The following is a 12,948-nucleotide window of genomic DNA, read 5'->3' as shown; positions in this document are numbered from 1 at the left end:
CAGATTTATAGCATGAGCCACTTGTCCCTGAGCTCAGTCTGCATGGTTGGTGAACAGCTCACTAAGTGGCTCTCAGCCTTGGATGCACATTAGAATCACCTAGGGACACTTTTAAAATACCAATGTTGGAGTCCCACTTCTCCAGATATTCTGATTTAATTGATCTGGGGTGGGGCCCAGGAAATGGGATATTTTTTAATACTCCCCAGGTGATCCTAATGTGCAGCCAGAATGAGAATCATTGAACCACAGGAAGACAAGTGTGACTGACAAAATCAACCAACATTGACAGAGAAAGGTGATAACCCAAGATTTACCTAAGAACAATCCTTAGGCCTGAAATACTGAAATCACTAGTCAGGTGGTCTTCTCATTTCACACAGGATCCCCCTCCTCCTACATTTCGACACAAAAGCTGATGACAGTGTACGCCCTTAAAAATCCTTCAGTGATTCTCCATTGCCTGAAAATAAAGTAAAAAAGTCTGTAGCACAGCTGTTTGTTGCTCCATAACAAACCACCCCCATTTCAACCATTTTATTACATTTGTGGATTCTGTGAGTCAGGAATTCAAATAGGTCTCAACAGGGATAGCTTCTCTGTGCTCCACGGTATCTGGGTCTCCTCTGGGAAGACTCAAGAGCTCACAGTGGCTTGACAATTGGGGACTGGAATCATCTGGAAGTGTTTTCACTCATATGTCTGCAGGCTGATGCTAGCTGTTGGCTGGGATCTCAGCTGGTGCCATTCGTCTGAGCAACTACTTGTGGTCTGAGCCTGGTGGTCTGAGCACCAATATGAGGGCCTAGTTGGACTTCTTAGTTGATGGCTCAGCACTCCAAAAAGCAAGTGTCCCACAAGGCGGAAGCAGCACTGCCTTCACTGACCTAGCCTCGGAAGTCACAGAGCATCCTTCCACCAGATGCCATTGTTCAAGGCAGTCTTAAGCCCACCTAAGGATTCAGTAGGAGGGGATATAACTTTACCTCTGGATGGGAGAGGGTGGCAAGGACACGTTACAGAAGATCGGGTGACATGGGAGATATTATTGGAGCTATCTTTGGAGAATATAATCTGCTCCGATGGCATACAAGACACTGCAATTATTTCCCTAGCATCACAAAATCTTCATCTCAGACAAGTAGCCTTCACTCTCATTAGGCTGAAGAGGACATAGTGCTCTTCCAGGCCACCTTTTCCCCATGTTTTCCCCTTTCTCCACAGTGTCTGATCTGTGATCTGCTCAGATCCCCTGCCCTGATGCTCAGTCACCCCGTGGGGCTGGACTCCAGCATCTCTTTCTCGGGGAGCATGCTCACAGTGTGCTGGGTGCTCCTTCTCCGCTCAGCTGTGCCTCTCTTCTCTCTCTCCCTTGAGCTCCCTCATCTCACTGTGTGCTGTTTGGTTATTCATCTCCCTTTCTCTCCCTCCCTAATCTCCCAGCTTCTTCAGGGCTGAGGCTCTTTTCTTTCAATATCCCCAACAGTTACCCAACAGTATGTGTTAAGCACATAGTAGGTGTTTGAAATATAGTAGCTTTTATTATGCCGTTCTTCTTATGGGAAATACACATCTTATAAAAGTAAGATTGAAAAATTATACTTGTCCCCTAGGTTGCATTATTTCTCTAGTATTTAAGGAAGTAGGAAATCCTGTGGGGTCTGGGACTCACTAGAGGCTATACCGCTTTTGCAGCACGATACCCAAACTGTTCCTTAGCCCTAAGGAGGCCATTTACGTCTCTCTTGGCCTCTCGTTCCCATTACAAAAATGCCTCCCTTGAGTGTTAGTGAATAAATTTGTTAATGCTGGTGAAGTGCTTAAAAAATGGAAGGAGCTGTATGTGAGCTAAATATTATTAATAATAATGGTAGTAAGATTGATTATTCATTTCCATGGCACTTCTCCTATTCAGTCTGTGCAAAATTGGAAATTGGTTGTGTTAAATTGGCTTACCTGCTCCATTTGGCCCTGTCAGGAAAATCAATGAGACACACATGAATATTTTCCTATGTACATAGCCATTTTCGAAGTTAGACAATCATCAATATTTATTGTAAGTGGTTATGGAGAAAATGGAAGAATATTTAACACATGAGAGCATTTAGGTATTATTAAATGTACTTGGCCAAGCAAATTTTAAAGCTATATTTTGGCTTTCTCTCACAACAGAAAAATCTATATTTTTAATTAGATACATGGGCATTTTTGAGAGGCTGTCACTGGAAAGGACTCTGAAATCTGAAGTCAGAGGACAGTTTTCAAATGGCAAAAGCTCCTCTGTACCCTTACGCCTACCAGAAGTTCCAGGTAATTGGAAGAAACTGCTTCTAAAGATTCTCTGGTTTTATTAATAGATGGCCTAATATCAGAAATGGGAACTTCTCAACCTAAGACCACACATGCTTTCAGTGGGCTCCAGATGTCCCCATATTAAGACTCATGGCAAACTTTGCAGGAAGGGAAGTTGGCCATAGCATAGTTTGAAGGAATAGGCTCTGATCCCCAAAGCATCACAAAGACTATAATATAGAAGGCTAAGGAAAGAGTGTTGAGTAGGAAGTGAAAGCAAATGAGTTCTAGTCTGGTCTCAGCCACTAACCAGCTGTGTACATGGAACATGACTTTGGACATGACTTTACCTCTTGGTGGCATCTCTGAGGCCTTATGGTTTTCTGTAAAATAAACTAGAAGCTCTTAAAAATATTTCCAGATTTCATTTTCAATATGTTTACAGATATATTCAATTTGATGTATGAAGTAAACACATTTGCTTGTCACTACCTGTTATCTTCTCTCATTCTTCTCAGTGAAGAACCCCAGACATTGGGCTCTTTGTTTTTTTTGACGGAGCCAAAGTGGCTATGGCTCCCAAGTTTGACCCATCTGGTCCCAGAGAATTTGGCTTCTCCCAGTCCTTCTGGGCTCCAATGAAGTACCATGCCATGGAACAAGGGTTACAAGAAATTGTCTGTCAAGGACCAGATAGTAAATTTTTTTAATGGTCCCTACTACAACTATTCAACTTTGCCCAAGAAAGTAGCCACAGAAAATATCTAAACAAATGGGTATATTTCTCTTCCAATAACATTTTATGGACACAAATTTGAATTTCATGCAATTCTCATGTGTCACAAAATATTCTTCTTCTTTGGATTTTCCCCAATTATTTAAAAATATTAAGCTATTCTTTATTCAAGGACATACAAAAGCAGGAGGGCTGCCTGCTACCCATGGTATAGCTGAGAGGAGTGTCCTAGGCCTGTACCTCCCTTTGGGGAAGGCCCACCTGTGTGTGAGGGAAGTGACATGGGACATGTTCTCAGGGACACTCTTTATTCCTCTCCCCAGAGAGGCACACAGAGGTCACAAAGAAAGTGAGACTACATGCCTGGAGGCTATGGCATCCGGGTCTGACCTAACTGAGCCTCAGAGACTTTGGTTCCTACCAGCTCTTCTGGGCATAGGGCCAATGGGCCCTTAGGAACCAGCTGCTATTGTCTGAATTTGGTTTAGTCAGAGAAAGGGCATCATTCATAGTCTGCAGCCATCATCCAGACTGCCAGTAAGCTGGGAGGCTGGAAGATGGAGAGCAAAATGGGGCAAATAGGAGGAAAGACAATGTACAAAAAACACAACCAAGTCTAGAACTCAAGAGACATAAACTATGAAGTAGAAAGAGCCCCATCTCCACCCTCTCATTAATTCCTGGGTTGAGCCAGCAACACAGAGAAAACAAGCTTTACTGGGGGATGGGTCATTTTCTGGGTCTCATGCCCCACACCTTGGGGGTTCACCCATAGGGTGCCCCTCATGTCTCCCACCAGAGGAAGTAGAGCCAGGGTAAGCCACCACTACCATTCTAACACAATCACTAAATCATTAATTTGGTAGTCATGTTCTCTAGAGAAATAGAAACGATAGGAGATAGATGATAGATGATAGAAAGATAAATAGATAGATGATAGATAGATACAGAGATTAAATAAAGAATTGGCTTATGCAATTACGGAGGCTGAGAAGTCCCAAGATCAATAGCAGGCAAACTGGAGACCCAAAAGAGCTGATGATATAAGTTTCAGTTCAAGGGCAAGAGAAGACCAATGTTCTAGCTCAAACAGTCAGGCAGGCAGAGTCCCTATTACTGAGCATTTTTGCTCTGCTCAGGTCTTTAGTGGATTGGATGAGGCCCATCCACACTAAGAGGGCAATCTGTTTTGTTTGGTTTCCTGATTCAAATGTTAATCTAATCCAGAAACACCCTCACAGGCACACTCAGAATAATGTTTGACCAAATGTCTGGGCCCCTGATGGCCCTATCAACATAAAATTAATCATCACACCCTCCTGAGACCATTGGGTTTCCCTCTTGTGGATCTGCTTATCTCCAGTCATGCCTAATATAAACTTGATCAAGATGGGCTACCTGGCAACCATACCACATTCTCCTTGGGCAGTCACTCTCTCTCTCTCCCCTAAATGACAATTGCATAATCTGTTCCTCTCTCCTCAAACCTTTAGCACTTCCTCCCCACTCCTCTCTCTCAGCTAATGACACTGCTTCCTACTTAACTGAGAAAGCAGAAGCACTATGAGAACTTGCAAAAGTTGCCAGCACAGTATCTACCCACCTGCCAGTATCCGCCTCTATGCATCTGCCTGCATTCCAGTTCCTGTAAAGGAATCCCTAATGATCCTATCCACAGCCACCTCTTCCCCTTTGACCTGACCAACTAAAGCATATCACTCCTGTAATTCTTCCTTCCTTTACTTGGATCATAAATTTTCCCCCCTCTTCTGGATTATTTTCTTCCACAATGTACAGCCATAAGCTGGCAATAGCCAATGTTGCATAAATCTTGCCCAAGGACAACGTAGATAGCTCTGCAAGCTCATACAACAATTCATGGAATCCAGGCCATTTTCAGCCTAGAGGGTCTTGCAGCCAGGGGACTTGAGACTTGGTCTCAAAGGAAATGAAATTAATGTTTTTATAGTCTGATCTATAAAACACTGAAATCTTTGATATGAGTTTAACAGAGAATTTCGGAATGCTCCTTGTAGTGTGCATTTCATACAGCCTTTGGCATTGTTAGGTTCCCTGAAACCGTGAATGTTCTGCTAACCAAGGATAGAAAGAGGGAATTCACTGCTCCACTCAGCAGAATCTCTGACCAGGGGCCTCTTTCCCACCCTCACTATGAATTGGCAAAATCTCTCCTCGCTGCAACTGCTGTTCTCCATGGCTTGCTGTGCTTTCTAGTGTATACTCTTGCTTCTTTGGCGTTTCTCCTATTCTCAAGTCTGTTGGACACCCTGATGCTTCCTTCTTTCCCCTCTCCTCCATAAGCCCTCCCCAAACCTCACCCTACTGCCCTGAAGGGTTTGTGAATGACAAAAGTTTGTCTTCACCTACTTGTATTTTGGGGTTTATGGGAGTACCCCTTTACTGGTTTTGTTGTAAATGTTTTGTCCCTCAAATAACCATCCTCTACCCCAAACTTACCTTTTTCATATCCTATGATAGGATTTATTATCCAAAGGATAATTCAAATTCACAGAGGGTAAGGAACTTGCCTAGGGTCTCATAGCTTGTAAGCACTGGGTATGGGGTTTATGCAGTCTGTCTGACTCTCACCTTTCTCTCTTTAAGTTGTTCAAAACTGCAACTCTTAATTTATTTAAGATGGTTATTATTAACATTGGTATCGGATAGGTTGTTTACTCTCTCTGGGAAAATTATTATTCTTTTGATTTATTCCTTTAATCCTTAACTCTATTCAATGTTTTCTATTGTTCTTCAAATCCATTTGCTTTTTGGAGGAACATATTCATTTTGGTGATTTTGTCAGTCACTTCTGTAAAACATTTTTAACCATTCTCCCACTCCTGCAAACTTCTTTCCTTTAACCTCATATCCAGATCTTATACTGCCTTTGGAATACAAGCATAGAGACTTGAATATAACCTGCCTTAGATTCAAATCTCAAAAAGAAAAAAAGAAAGGAAAGAAAAAGGAAAAGAAAAAAAGAAGCAGCATTGACCAGTATCTCTCTCCCTCCTTCAGCTCTGTCACTACATTTCCACTTGCTTGCTTGATTTCACACCATCTGCTCCATTAAGAGGAAGTTCTCAGTAGAGTTGTCACAAGCATTACAAAGCGTTAGCAACAGCTGGTTAAGCATATTTATGCTACAGTAGAAACATGAGGGTTGGATACAATAGCACAATATGAGTTGGGTTTTTTTTGTTTGTTTGTTTGTTTTGGGGTTTTTTTTTTTTTTTTTTTTTTTGGTTTTCTTTTTTGGCAAGGAAGAGTAATAGACAACAGATGTGGTACATGATATTTTAGTGCTAGAGACTAGCATGACCTGGGTGTATCTCAAAGGCAGTATAAAACCCAGATCCAGTCATGTGGAAATAAAAATCAGAGCCTGGACAATAGCAACCTAGAAGTTTGCCAGAATGATAAACACTAGAGATTGGGCAAAATGATTAGATGTGAGACACTCACAAAGACATTTAACTTCTCTGTGCCTACTTTCTTATCTGAAATGCCAATATAATATCAGATACCTTATAAGGTTGTAATAAGGATTAAATGAGATAATAAAGGTAAAGCATTTAGGTCAGCATCTAGCACATAGTAATAACAGTTCAATAAATATCAGGCATGATCATTATTATCTTCCTCACCATCATCCATGTTATATGAGATTGAATATTCCATTAAAGTTTGTGGTAATTTGAGAGGAAGGTACGAAACAATGAAGAAGAAAAATGGGCTTTATTAATTTATCTATTCACTTAAGAAGTATTTATCGAATACTTCATATCTATTAGGCACAGTCCCAGCACTGAAGATACAGCAATAAAAAAGACAGAGAACATTTCTATCCTCATGGATACTTTTTCTAATGAAAGAAGACAGTAAATAAGCCAAGAGAAAAATAAATAAAATACACAAACAAAAATATCTGAATATGGTATACATTCTACAAATACATAAAACAAGTTGCTCTGACAATGGCTAGGTGTATACTTTAATTTGGATGGTCTTAAATAATTAGCAAGAGACCATAATGTGACAATTAGAGCGTAGAGCATCTTATACAGAAGAGGGAGTAGTGCTAAAGCCCTAAGGTAAGAACAAGCAGTATGTCTGAGGAGTGGGAAGGAGCCCAGTATAGAGTATAGGTAGGTAAAGGGGAGAATGGTACTTCATGAAATCAGAGAACTAGGCAGGGCCAGGTTAAACTGTGCTTTATAAACCAGAGAAACAAGGAGTTTGAATTTTATTCTAAATGAGATGGGGCAACCAGAGTAGTTGGTACTAAATTAGTCTTATCATAGTAAAAACTACATAAACAGAAAAACATATAAACAATGACTTTTAGATATTGAATAAAAGGCAGAGTAAAACATCAAACCCCTGAGAGAAGGGAAATACATGAAGTGAATCTCCTGATCACCTTGGCTTTCTGTGTGGGTGCACTTTCTGGAATATAGCCTAGAGGGTTAGAGGATGAACAGAGCATACCAATCTCACTGAGCTGAGTAGGCAAAGATCAGAGTGTGGGAACACTAGGGAAGCTGGACATTTACAGGGCAATGCACCAGAAAAGAAGGAACTATGCAAAGAATGAACTCAAGAAATTTGCATTGAAGTCCCCTTAAGTCTTTGACCAAATATTAAGACACACACACAAAGGGTAAGACCCTACGAGGTCTGGTTGAAGACAGCTATTGTGAAACTGTGAGCTGAAGAGAAATTTCGAAGGGCAAACAGTGCCCTGAAGGACAGATTGGACACTGTATAAGAGGAAAACAAAACAAAACAAAACAAAACACAATAGAAACTAGTTAAACTGAAGCACAGAGAGAAAAAAGCCTGGAAAAAATGGAAGAGAGCCTTAGTGATGTGTGGGATATTATCAAGCAGGCTTACTTGTGTAATTGGAGTCCGAGGAGGAAAAGAAAAGTATTTGAAAAAGTAACACACCAAAAGTTTCCCAATTTGATGAAAAATATTAACCCACAGATCCAAGCACCTCCCAAATCAACAAGCAGTGCAAACACAAAGCACATCACAGCCAAACTGCCAAAAAACAAAAATAAAGAGAAAATATTAAAAGCAGCCAAAAAACCAAAAACATACTACATATACAGGAACAATAATAAGAATTAACATTGTCTTCTCATAAGAAACAAGGTAGGCTAGAAGGCAATGGAACATCTTTAAAATGCTAAAAGAAAAAAAGTCACCTAGAGTTTTGTATCCAACAATCTTCCCCCTACCAAATGAATGCTAAATAAAAATACATTCTGATAAACAAAAGGTAAGAGAGTTTGTCATCAGCAGCACTGTACTGCAAGAAGTATTCAAAGATATAGAAATATGCTGGTTTGGAGGGATAGGAGTAGGTTGGGTAAATATGAGATAAGACAGGAGATGGGGGAGGGAGAGATAGAGGAAAGATAAGGGGATCATTGTACTGCCTTCATCAAATTGCTAAGTCAAAATGTCCTTCAGGAAAATGAAGGAAGTAATACAAGGTAGAAACTCTTACCTATATGTACGAATGAAGACTTCCATTTATTATAAATATGTGAATAAATATAAAAGACATCACCACTCTCTTAATTTCTTAAGAAATAATTGTTTAAAGCAAATAATAAAAATGTATTATGGAGTTTATAACATATGTAGATGTAAAAATGTATGATAATAATTGTTCCAAGGACAGAAGGGGGTAAGTGGAAGCATACTGTTGTAGGTTCCTATGTTTGAAATAGTGTAATATTTTTCCAAACTAGGTTATATTGTTAATATAGTTTATCCATTATAACCTCAGAGAACTCAATAAAAATAAACAAAAACTAAAAAATGAAGTATACCTAAAATGTCAGTAGAGGAAATAAAATAATATAATAATATAATAAAAAACAATTAGCAAACCTAAAAAAGCACTGAAGGGGAATGGAACAAATCCAGATAATACAGATAGAAAAATGTATCAAGAATGTAATCTTAAACTCAACTGTATTAACAATTATATTAAATATAAATGGGCTAATTAGTCCAATAAAAATGGGTAAAAGATTGAGATTCAGAATGGTTGAGATTGTTATAGGATGTTAACAACACATACGCTTTAAATATAAAAATGTAGGTAAATTTAAAATATAGGAATGAAAAAATATACAATATGAATTCTAGAAATAAGGAAGCAGAAACAGGTACATTAATGTCAGGCAAAGTAGACTTTAAGTCTAAGAGTACTATTAGAGATTAAGGGGATATTTCATAATAAGAGTCAACCCATTAAGAAGATATAATAAATTCTAAATTTGTATGTAATAATCGAATTTCAAAATACATGAAGAAAAGCTGAAAAAACTAAAGGAATAAATAAACAAATCTACGATTAAAATTGGAAGATTTTTAACACTTTTATTAGTTGGTAGAATAAGTAGATGTGATATAATGGGAAGCCATTGGCAGGTTTGGGCTAGGGCATGCATGATCTTATTTGATATATAAAGACCTCTCTGGCTGCAAAGTGAAGAATGAATTGTAGAGAACACTAGAAAAAAAAAAAAGGACACTATTACACTAGACCAGGTGAGAGTGATAGTGGCCTGAACTAAGGTTGTAGTGATGGCACCAAAGAAAATGGACAGATCTGAATGTGTCCTGTTGAGACATCCACAACCAGCCAAGTACAGAGCCTTCTGGACAAGAAGTTACTCAATCTTTGGCTCCAATTCTCATGCAGTAAAATTGGGGCAAAGAACAAATAGTAGTTACTCTGCAAACCCAAGGTCTAATATGCTTCTGCCCACCCTTAGATACTAAGTAAAAGCAATCAAATTCAAGGCAGATCAGGAATCGATAATTATGCTGATGTTAAGACTGTCAAACCCTCATAGAAAATCTTTTTTAAAGTGAACACAGAGTCAGGATTACATTTTAAAACTTGGTGCTTTCAAGAACACTTGAATTCCTAATTTTATACCTGGCAATTGGCTTAGACTTTCTTGGCAGGACATTTCAGTAGGTACGTTACCTATAATTATTTGTACTGGGTCCAACTGCCCATTTTTACTCTTTGAGCTTTCAGGTAGGCAAGTGAGCTGGGAATGGACCCGCCAGTATGGACCACTGAAGACCTAAATGCGTTTGGTAGAGGCCTTTGCTAGCTCCGGCGATCAGCTGATGCTCAGAAAGGATATCACATGGCATAAATTCCACTCCTGTTCACATATACACAAAAAATGTAACCCTTTCAGACTGTGACCTGAATACAACCCCACTGCAATTTATAGGTATGTACTGAGCGTTTTTGAGTGAACCCTTGTGTGTACTATGGCTATGATGAGAGAATGGTGAAAAGCCAGAGCATTCCCTGTTCTCATGAAGCTTACTGTTGAATGAGAGGGAATAAACATTAAGCAGGTAGTCAAGCAAACAAGTGATGACAATTATGCCACAAGTGGTGAGGGAGAAGCACTTGACCACATATAACACTACTGTGGGCGGTTAGGGCAAGTGGCCCAGAGGAAACGATCCTTAATCAGAGAGGAACTGGGTGAGGATAGGGGGAATGAACATTCCAGGCAGAGAAATGCAAAGACCCATGGAAGGGAAGCACAGGGTATTTGAATGTCTGCAAGTAAGCCATGAGGCTAGATTAGAGAAACAGACAGAGAGAGTTTAAAAGAAGCTGCAGGACTGGGTAGGACCCAGATCATGAAGGGATTTTATTTCCTATGAACAATGGAACGGTGGGAATCTAATATAAAGCTTTAAGCTTTAGTACAGTATATTAATACACTTTAATAGAATGTAATTAATGCACTTTAGTACAGTGTATTTAATACAGTACAAGAGAAGTTTTCAAAGATGAGGGTCTGGGAGCTTAATTAACTGTTGCAGGCCAAAGTTTGAAATGCATTCATCCTGGGCTTTATTCACAGGAAATCACCACAGAGTACCAGAGTCCTGGGGTTACCCTTGTGGAGGCAGAAGACCAGTGGTAGACTGTGATTGAAGCTTCAAGCTAGCAACAGTTTGGAGGAGCCTCAGACTCCCTATCTCAGGAGCTGAAGGAGCCACCTGGAAAACAAGACTGCAGTGCCCATTAACACAACATCTTCTATCTTTGATCCAATTACTGAATTAGAAAGGGGAGTGTTTAAGACAAATGGAAGTTTTTAACATTAATCACCATCTAATGATGGCAAAGCCTGGGAGATGTCAGGTTCCATTTGATAGATTTATCCTGAAAGTGATATGTACACTGACAGTTGAGGAAATTAATGGTTTGACTTTATGGAGGACTGACAGGATAAACGGACTTTGACAGGCTAAATTAAGAGGAGGATGTTACAGAATGCAAAATACCAACTTCATATTTTGAGTGTAATGCTTTAGAGGTTTTTGGTACTGGTTTTTGAGTCCACACGTATGTTTAAATAAATGAAAATTCAGGAGAGGATATTGCCTTGAAGAGATTACATTATAGCAGAGCAATGAATAAATAATTTACAAGTGACATCTTTAACCATGTGCACTTTTTAAAAAATGCGCAGATTTATAAACAGAATCAAATAAAGTAAAACAAAATGAAACAATTTTAGGCTTATATTTTCAATTTTAGTTACATGTCAATTTCTTGGGGAAGAAATCTGTCTTATACATTTTTGTATTGCCAGTGCTTAGTACATTGAAGCGTATACAGCTGGCACTCTGTAAATGCTAGTCGCAAAAATGTGCAGCATATCAATCAGTATCAGTATTGATATCAGGTAATTAGCAAACATTTACTATCTTTAAATTTATACAGTGCTAGGTAATACATTATTTTTATGTACAAAAATGATTTCATGAGTCCATGGAAAACACACTTCACTAAACTGGATAAAATTGTTTTAATCAGAACAATGCAGTATTTTTCAGAGCCAACTGCATGGAACTAATTTAATTATTAGTTTTTCTGTATGAAAAAATATATGATATTCCCATTTCCCCCTCTTTAATGTTTCCAATATTATTTTCAATGAGATCAATTCCTTTCTAAAGAGAAACTCTTATAACAAAGACATGATTCATTGCTTGAGTTTGTGTTCCTAACAAATTTTATTCTTTATAGTTTTTGCACATGTTTTCTTTTGAGGCCATTATTTGCAACCAATTCAATTCATCCAGCTTATACTCTACAGATCTGAACTTTGACAAGGATAGAATTTCCATCAAATTTTAGTCATAATAAATTTCACCATGTGCAGTTTTAACTACTGTCAATTTTATTTTGTGTTGATTTTTTTCTTCCAAAAATATTCATTATGAATTGGAGAAAAATCCATCAAAAAATTGCAAACAGTATTGTAAAATGTAGAGAGGTCAGAGCTATGGTTAGATGGGAGTGGTGTAAATGAATATGAGATGAGAACACGAGATGGGAAAGAGAGAGGCAAGAACAAGGAAATAAAACCTTCATCAGATTGGTAAGTCACAAATGTCTACCTTCATTAAAGGAAATGTTTATTATTTGAGATCTTATGCTTGCACATTTCATTGAGGATAAAGTTTACCTCATATTTTCACTCAGTAAAAAAAATCACATTAATTTGCTAAGAAATAGTAATTCCTTATCTCAAATAAGGTTCCTCTTTTTTTTCTTTTTATTAAGATTTTAAAGTAATCTCTAAACCCAACATGGGGCTCAAACTCACAACCCTAGGATATAGAGTCATATGCTCCACCAACTGAGCCGCCAGCCTCCACTTAAATATGTCCCTCTTCTGAAACTTGTCTTTCAAACATAAAACTTCAGGCACATTTCAGAAGTGAGGACGTGGCCTTGAAATGCAGGAGCCGTTTACTTAAGGCCTGGAGATAGAGCCTGGGAGTCCTCATGCACCATTTTCCATTCTTATCCATTA

The 12,948-nt window shown here is 38.6% G+C and overlaps 1 long non-coding RNA gene across 2 annotated transcripts in view; it reads right to left on the bottom strand.

Annotated features, from left to right (window-relative positions):
- Positions 1 to 299: 299 nt before the first annotated feature.
- LOC125752479 (uncharacterized) overlaps positions 300 to 12,948 on the bottom strand; it is a 29,772-nt gene continuing 17,123 nt past the window's right edge. For both annotated transcript variants that reach the window (XR_007402049.1, XR_007402048.1), the window contains exon 2: positions 300 to 463. This is a non-coding gene — a long non-coding RNA (uncharacterized LOC125752479). The remainder of the gene's footprint in view (positions 464 to 12,948) is intronic.

The sequence above is a fragment of the Canis lupus genome, chromosome 14 (genome assembly GCF_003254725.2).
Source record: "Canis lupus dingo isolate Sandy chromosome 14, ASM325472v2, whole genome shotgun sequence".
Lineage (NCBI taxonomy): Eukaryota > Metazoa > Chordata > Mammalia > Carnivora > Canidae > Canis > Canis lupus.
The sequence above is the reverse complement of the archived record's forward strand: the minus strand, read 5'-3'. Positions and strand labels throughout refer to the sequence as shown.